Source organism: Podarcis cretensis (genome assembly GCF_951804945.1).
Source record: "Podarcis cretensis genome assembly, chromosome: 3".
Lineage (NCBI taxonomy): Eukaryota > Metazoa > Chordata > Lepidosauria > Squamata > Lacertidae > Podarcis > Podarcis cretensis.
The window spans coordinates 120,170,161-120,178,926 of record NC_137172.1 but is presented as its reverse complement, the minus strand read 5'-3'; the positions used below and the strand labels follow the sequence as shown (position 1 = coordinate 120,178,926).

Genomic DNA, 8,766 nt, shown 5'->3' with positions numbered 1-8,766 from the left:
GCCCGCTTTTGGCGCGCAATGCGCCCCTGGCCAAAGCGGGCGAGTTCCCCCCCGTCTCCATTTCCAGGCCTCCCTTTTGTCTCCGTCTCCTTCACCAAAGCGACAAGACCGCGCCCTCTCCCCCCCCCCTGCGCGCGCGCCCCCGGCACCTCTCGTCACGTGGGCGCGCAAAGGAGGCGTGCCAGGCCTGGACGCCCCCGCAGGCTCCCTCCAGGAAAGGGCGGAGAAGAATTGCGCGTTCCGGGCGCGCGCAGCAGCAGCAGCAGCAGCAGCGGCCGCCTTGGAGAGGCGCGGAGGCTTCGCGCCCCTGCTGCTTCCAAGCGCCTCGGCCCCGCGTGGTGGCCGGACGAGGGGCGCAGGGCGCAGGGCGGCGCCCGGAGCTCGGCGGGGAGCCTCTTCGGGTAAGGGCACGCCGCTCCTCCGCCTGCGCCTCAGAGGAGGAGGAGGCGGCTGCGCGCGGAAGCTCCGCGGAGACGCTGCCGCTGTTTTCGGGGGCCGGCGGGGCGGGAGGCCGAGGGCGGCCCCGGCGTTGCTTGGGGCCGAGGCGCTGGCCTTCCCTGCTGCGGTTGTCCGGAGAGGAAGCCGGTCCGGCGCTGACCTTGTCATTTCTGTGGTTTGCAAGACGGAAACGCCAAAGAGGTTTTGGAGCAGAGGGCTGAGATTCTTGCATTGGAAGGCGTTGGGCTCAATGATCCCTTCCACCTCTGCCCTTCTATGAACCTGTTGAGGTTCTTGCAATGCAGAGGATTGCACTAGATTAGCCCTGGGGGGTCTCTTCCAGCTCTACAGTTCAGTGGTTCTGATAACAAACAAGGCTGTCCCCCCCCCCTTTCAGAAGGCCTGTCCCTAAATAAGTTATTTTTTTAATTAATTAAGTAAAATCCTATACCGCCCTTCACCGAAGATCCTAGGGAGGTTCACAACAGAAAAATTACAAATATATATTATAAAACAGAAACACACCAAGAACCCCTCTCCCACAAAAGCATTCTTGATAACGCCTCTAACTTGTTTTTTTTTCTTTTTTACAAAAGCCCTCTGCGGGATTTTATTAAAGGCCATGGTTCTTTTTAAATCTTTATTTTCTCCTGCTTTGCATCCTTCTAAATTTGCGATTGATAAGCCACAGTAGTTGCATCTGTGTGAATGGTAGTGTACAGGGATCTGCTCTCTTGGGTGATTCGTTCATTCGTTTACGTTTTTGTAAGAAACAAACCGAAACTAGTGTTTTCTGGTGGGTTGAAAACCACGCAGTTCACCATCTGTGTAGAGGAGATTTAATTTCTTGGCCAAGGCAGGATCTTTTTAATAGCAATCAAAGCTCTCTAGAGACTTCAGAGAACATTGCAAAATACTGTTATTGTCTGGGGACTTGGTTGTTAGTATTTAAAAGTCTGGCAGTCGGTGGGTATTAACAAAAGGCAGGGCTGGCATTGTGTTATGAAAACTAGCTGTCTCCATCTCTACCCACACAGAGTTATGGCAGCCATCCATGTGCTAACAATTTCCCCCCCAATAATGCCAGAACAGTTATAGGCTTTCCTATTACTATTCAACACTTTTTTCCACTTAAAGTTAAGGGCAAAACTTACTGACAGCAGTGTCTGTTAGGATTGTAAAGTTTGGGTCTTGATTTTAGTGCTTGGTGGTTAAATTCTGTACTTTTGACTGTTGAAATAAGCAGCCCTTTAGAAACACAAAATAGGAGATCATTGCATCAAAGCCTCTGAAGTCTCTGAAGTCCAGGAGAATTAACTGGCATTTATTAAGAGTAGTCTTAAATTTTGACTAGGCAGTGTGTGAAATGCATGCCCATAAGAGCAATTGGAACCCAGCCATTGTGTGCAAAGTGTAAGGCAGGCAAGCACAAACCGTTGGCAGGGGAAACATGACCTGCTTCTTGTTGCCTCCTTCAGGTATGTGTGCGTGTGGCTCTGGATACTCAGAGAGCTGTGTTGTTGACAGACTGTCCTTAATTTTCATGGGTTTGCTTCCCTGTGGCGTTGGGAACCCTAAAACCCCGAATCCACGTAGTTTTTGCTTGTTCCTCTTCTGCTGTATGTCTGCCTGTTGCTGGCCTCAAAGATAGGAGTGAGCGTACCCAGTTGAACTGGTCTTATAACCACAAGGAGCTAAATAATAATAATAAACCCTAAGAAGACTCTTAAAGGACACTTGGATTTTTTTAAAAAATGTACAGTGTCAGGTGGTAAAAATAGACAAAAAGTAGTACAGTGGTACCTTGGGATGCGAATGGGATCCGTTCTGGAGCCCCGTTCACATCCCGAATGGAACGCAAGATGCGATGGCGCGTGTGCGCGGGTCACGTTTCACTGCTTCCGCGCATGTGCGTGACGTCATTTTAAGCATCTGTGCATGCGCGAGCGGCGAAACCCGGAAGTAACACACTCTGTTACTTCCAGGTTGCTGCAGAGCGCAACTCGAACGCGCTCAACCTGAAGCACATTCAACTTGAGGTATGACTGTAGAAGGAAATGCCAAAGACCTTTGCCATAACCAGAGCGGTAGCTATGGGGGGCTAGTTGGGGTTTTTGCCCTGGGTGAAACCTCCAGAGGGGTGCCATCAGGGCCGTCGTGCAAAGCTCCCTCCGGTGGCGCCTCCCCCCATTTCCCAGAGTTTTTTAGGGAGGACGGTGGTGCTGGAGGAGGCGGGCAGCGGCTGGAGGGTGGCTCCTCTGGCAGGGAAGAGGCGGAGGCTGGACATGATGCCTCCCGGCTCAGCTGGACGCTTCGTGCCGCAGTGGCCATGGCAGACGGAGGTACTGGTTGCGGCGCTGCTTCGGCATGGCATGATGGAGGCGGGCGAGGGTGGCGAGCTGATGCTGGGTGGCGCCGCGTCCAGCCTCCGCCTTTTCCCTGGCGCCCTCCGGAACTTGGTGCCCTGCGCCACTAGCCTCTATGGGTAAGACCCCCCTGGGTGCCATTGAGGCTTTCAGCGTGTGTATGTACGCAAATGTGTGTGGGCACAGTACCAAATTGGGTTCTTGACCTGAGTGAAATAAAGCCTAGCTGCCATAACAGACAAGTGACAAAAATTGAAACTCTGGGTCATGCAGTGATATGATTTGCAGAAGGTTATTTGAGGGATTTGCTGGCAAAAGATGTGATCCTGGGTAGCTTTAAATGGGGATTTGAGAAATTTGTGGAGTGGAAGGCTCCATGGCTGCTACTTGTGGTGCCTGTATGCAGTTTCCAGGTTCAGAGGCTGCAAGGACGGGAGATGACGGTTGCTTTCACATACTGCTTAGGGGTGTACCTGGTTGGGCTCTGTGAGCCTTTTTGTCTGATCTAGCAAGGCTGCTGTGTATAACGTGAAATGCTTAACTAAAACCCAGCTCTTGTGCTCCAGTGCAGCTGTGCTGAACACAAGGGGATGAATAGAAGAGAGTAGCTTTACTAAAATCCATGCCTCGGGAGGCTGTTCTGGGTGCACCTGAATTTGAGCAGCTTGTGAGCCATCTCATGGTACCTGTAACAAGAGGCACGAAGGAGGTGGATGCCCAAAAGTCCCTCACAAACCAGAACAATGGTTTATAGTGTAAACCTGTACATGTATTATTTTGCTGTGTTATTAGAATTCCGTGGTTGAACTAACAGTTGGGATGGTGATCTCCTCCCTAACAAATTCTTGTGTTTAGTGGTGCAGTGGTATTGAACAGAACTAGTGGTTTGTGGGGGCTGGACCAAGGGGTGGCAATAAATGAAGAATGATTAATTCGGAATGAAGGAGGAAGTGAGTTTTGTGTACATTCCTGAAGTAATTTGAGTTGTGATTGGAAAAGTAGGAAGCCTTTGCTAGCAATAAAAAGGTTTGCTCTGACTGGGGTACAGTTTGGAGTAGGAGTAGCCTATTGCAGTTATCAAATAATACAAGAGAGAAATGTGCATTCCTGGAGGAGGGGTGCGAATGCCAGAACAAAATGTTGGCTGGGTTTCATTTCTCATTTTGTTTTGCAGGGGTAAAATAAACATCCTCTGCTAGAATGGCACAGCATGGCAACCCTCACAGTTCGAAAATAAACAAAATCTATCTATAAAAAATGTGTGCTATAAAGAAAGTACAGTGGTACCTCGCAAGACGAAATTAATTCGTTCTGCGAGTTTTTTCGTCTTGCGATTTTTTTCGTCTTGCGAAGCACGGATTTTGGAAAAGCTTCAAAAATCACCAAAGTCTTCAAAAACCTCAAAAAAGGCTACCACACCGCGTGCTATGAGTTGCTCCTCGAAGTCAAGTCGAAACTGCACCCCCTGAATGCACGATTTCAAGAAAAAGGAAAAAACTTGCAAGACAAAGGAAACAAACTTGCAAGACGTTTCCGTCTTGCGAAGCAAGCCCATAGGGAAATCCGTCTTGCGAAGCAACTCAAAAAATGAAAAACTCTTTCGTCTTGCGAGTTTTTCGTCTTACGAGGCATTCGTCTTGCGAGGTACCACTGTAGAGAGAAAGTAGTTCATTGTTTTGTCAACAGTGCTATCTCTTGGGAACTACCTATAGTTTTAAATCTTTTTTTGGGTCATGGCATGGTCCTTTTTAAGAATCTGCTGAAAGCTATGGATCTCTTCCCCAGAAATTCAACTTCTTTAATCTCCCCCCCCCCCGCAAGACACATTTCAAACTAAAAAAGATAAAGGTACCCCTGACTATTAGGTCCAGTCGCGGACGACTCTGGGGTTGCGCGCTCATCTTGCTCTATAGGCCGAGGGAGCCGGCATTTGTCCGCAGACAGAAATAAAAGGGGAGGGGGATCAATGGGTTGGGTTGGTTCATGAATGCCTAGGTATCTATGGACTGCAGGTTGAGTACAGTCATATCTCATGTTACGTTTATTTCAGGTTGAGTGTTTTCAGGCTGCGTCTCACGGTGACCCGGAAGTACTGGAAAGGGTTACTTTCGGGTTTCGCCGCTCGCGCATGCACAGATGTGCAAATGACGTCACGAGCATGCGCAGAAGCGGCTAGTCGCGACCCGCAGACGCGGGTTGCGTTCTGCTCATGTTGCGAACAGGCCTCCGGAAGGGATCCCGTTCGCAACCAGAGGTACCACTGTACTTCTATACTAGTCTCCTTTAACACAAAAAAACCACATCCCACATGGAACTTTCTTTAACAAGATGAGCTCACTGCTGAGTAAATGGGAGTTTTGCCTCAGCAGAAGTGCTTTGAGTTGTCTAGATCTTGCATAATGATGGAATAACAGATGCTCAGTGTTTGTGTAATAAAACAACCACCTGGAAACGCTCTTGATGCGTATGGCTTGAGCTGACTCTCATGAAAGTTTTGTGATGGATCCTCTCAGTTACTTCATCTTTCTTTTGTTTGCATGTTGAGTAGACCTGCCCTTAAGGGAGCGGCAGATTACTAGTCTCTGGTGGTTTTTTCTTTCTCTTGGGACCGAACAGTGTGCTTGTTATGCATTCCCTGTAAAATTGATGAAGCATTTAATTTGCCTCTTTCATGCTATGCAGTGCTTTCCCATTGCTTAGTGATATCAACAAACTGCTTCATATATAGTACCCCTGGTAAAGCGCGCACTCTATCTCTCTTTTCTGAAAGCTTCATTTGCTCCCATGAAGAACATGCCACATATTGGGAACCTTGAGGGCACCTTCTCTCTTGTGGAGCAGCAGACCAGAGAGATGCGGTGCTGTGGCCAGGACAGAATTAGGCAGTCAGTGGACAAGGCTGGAGGTGGACCTAATGATGGCATCCCAAAAATGGCATCTGAAAGATGGAATGTAAGGCTGCGTTTGTCCTTTCTCACAATCTCTGCCATTTTTTTTTCACTTGGAAGAATTAAAAAATCCAGCATTGGTTGAATGAGGCCAAGATTTATCTGCTTCAAGTAGCAGTAACATAGTATAAAGGGTTTCCCCTCTTCTAGAAGTTCAGGAATAACTCTGAAGTTGTTTCTTACGTGACACAGGTAACTTTTTTTCTTTTTAAACAATGGCTCTTGTTAGACTGACGTCTAACATACCCTAGTACAGGGGTCAGCAAATTTTTTTGGGAGGGGGCTGGTTCACTGTCTCCCAGACCTTGTGTTGGGCCAGACTGCACGCACGGGAGGGTGCTTCTCTCTCCCCCCCGGCCCCTCCCCTCCCCCTGCCTACCTCCTCCGCCGCTCTGCCTGCGATTGGTGGTGGCGCCTCTCCATTTCGGGCCATTTTCTCTCCATTTTGAGGCCCGTGGGCAGGCGGCGAGGCTTCCTATCAAAGCCCATCTCCCTTCCTCTGCAGGGTGGGGAGAAGCCAGGAAGAGGGAGGGAGGAGGGAGGAAAAATTGCCCAAAAATGGCCCCCGGAAAAAGATTGAAAAAAATGGTGATCGTGGCGATTGCAGAACTGTTAACGGGCCAGATCCAGAGGGCAATTGGGCTGGATCTGGCCTGTGGGCCTTAGTTTGCCGACAAAGTAGCATGGTACAGTGGTGCCCCGCAAGACGAATGCCTCGCAAGACGAAAAACTCGCTAGACGAAAGAGTTTTCCGTCTTTTGAGGTGCTTCGCAAGACGAATTTCCCTATGGGCTTCCTTCGCAAGACGAAACGTCTTGCGAGTTCTTGCGAGTTTTTTCCCTCCCCCCCCCTTTTCTAAGCCGCTAATAGCCGCTAAACCGCTAATAGCGCTAATCCGCTAAGCTGCTAATAGCCGTGCTTCGCAAGACGAAAAAACCGCAAGACGAAGAGACTCGCGGAATGGATTAATTTCGTCTTGTGAGGCACCACTGTACTCTAATTAGGATGAACTGAAAAGTCACAGAGTACCAGTTTTCTTCTTTAAACAGCTGTTACCTGTTGCTGATACTCAGATCTAGCCAAATAACTATTTTGTTGATGTTAACAGGGCCATTTATAGTATGTGATCCATCCAGTTAGGCATCACAGTGATGATGATATAGCATCATGCAACGCTTTACATTTGGCTGTTTGTGATGATGTCACTAAGGGCAAATGAAGCTCTCTCACTGGCCTCACTCTTTGCTGGCAGCGAAGAGTTTGTATTTGCACAGAATGGGTTCCTACGTCAAGGTAGCAAAACCAATGCTCCCAATCCTGATATGGTGCTCTGATAGTTCATTACATGCCAGCACACTGTGGCAAGGGAACATTAGCCTACCTGACCTTCACAATCTATAAATATTTATTCCCGCTCCCAGAGCATTGGGAAGGGCAGAAATTGTCTCCCCAGTCTGGACTATCTGAAGTTTTATATAATACTGTCTGCTCCCAGTGATCTTAGTTTATTTACTGTCTAGTGTTTCTTGACATAGATTTTGATCATGTGCATGCATCTGTTACAGCACAAGGGTTGAGACGCTGAAGAATAAAAATAGAACAGTAGTCTGCACCAGCAAACTGTATTTTGTATGTGGTTCTTGCATTCAAGAGACTTGGTCAGATTGCTCATGTTGCTTACATGTATTGAAAGATCCAACAGAATTTAACTCAGTCATCATACCTACATTACGTAAGACAGCAGAAGCTTTGGTTATGGGGCAGTGTGCCACCAGATGTTTTCTTCTTTCAGTTTATTTCTTTTTGCATCTGCAATCCAAATGACATTAACACGTATTAGACATTGCCCCAGCTACATCTCAGACGCAGCAGGCATGGCGAACCTGTGGCCCTGCGTATGTTGTTGGACTCCAGGTCCCATTAGCCTCAGCCAGCATGGCTGTTGGTCAGGGATGATGGGAGTTGTAGTCCAGCAGAATCTGGAGAGCCACTCGTCTTTGGACTACAGGAAACCAATTCCTTTTGAAAGCCAAGATGAAGATAAAAAAGGTAAAGGGACCCCTGACCATTAGGTCCAGTCGTGGCCGACTCTGGGGTTGCGGCGCTCATCTCGCTGTACAGCTTCCGGGTCATGTGGCCAGCATGACTAAGCCGCTTCTGGCGAGCCAGAGCAGCGCACAGAAACGCTGTTTACCTTCCCGCTGGAGTGGTACCTATTTATCTACTTGCACTTTGACGTGCTTTCGAACTGCTAGGTTGGCAGGAGCAGGGACCGAGCAATGGGAGCTCACCCTGTCGCGGGGATTCGAACTGCTGACCTGATGGGCAAGTCCTAGGCTCTGTGGTTTAATCCACAGCGCCACACACAGCTTAAATATGAGGACAATGCTAAATGAAGCATACTGCTTGACGTATCAAGGCTTCTCCTGCCTGAGGATACAAACTCTGCCCATGCCTTTAGCTGTTGAACTGAAGTTGAAGCAGGCCTTTTTGTTATTCATTATGGCATGACCTGAAGCATGTAACAAATTTCACAGCAGGCCTTTCTTTCACCTGACTCTGTGTTCTCGCCCACAGACTTGGATGGAGGGGGCTAGGAAAAGAGGCTGGATTCACTTCTTGCAAAGCTCCTGGTCGGTTGTTAACAGAAGCTAGATTACTGGGATCACCAGGTTACTGGGATGGGGGTAAGCTTTGTTGCTTGGCACTGTAACACCTGCAGGCATGGCCCAACTTGGCCCCCCAGATGTTTTGGGACGACAGTTCCCATCATCCCTGACCACTGGTCCTGTTAGCTAGGGATGATGGGAGTTGTAGTCCCAAAACATATGGCGGGCCAAGTTGGGCCATGCCTGCATTACGGTGACTAGTGTTGTTGTTGTTTAGTCGTTTAGTCGTGTCCGACTCTTTGTGACCCCATGGACCAGAGCACGCCAGGCACTCCTGTCTTCCACTGCCTCCCGCACTTTGGTCAAATTCATGCTGGTCTCACCATCTCATCCTCTGTCGTCCCC

General features: G+C 48.8%; 1 protein-coding gene across 3 annotated transcripts in view; it reads left to right on the top strand.

The window, feature by feature from the left end:
* The first annotated feature begins 279 nt into the window (after nucleotides 1–279).
* CEP68 (centrosomal protein 68) overlaps nucleotides 280–8,766 on the top strand; it is a 28,851-nt gene continuing 20,364 nt past the window's right edge. The window contains exon 1 of one of the 3 annotated variants that reach the window (XM_079969823.1): nucleotides 280–401. The gene's annotated coding sequence lies outside the window, so the exon portion shown is untranslated. Of the gene's footprint in view, nucleotides 402–5,799; nucleotides 5,945–8,766 lie in introns of those variants that run through there. The other 2 variants (XM_079969821.1, XM_079969822.1) reach the window with 2 other exon arrangements.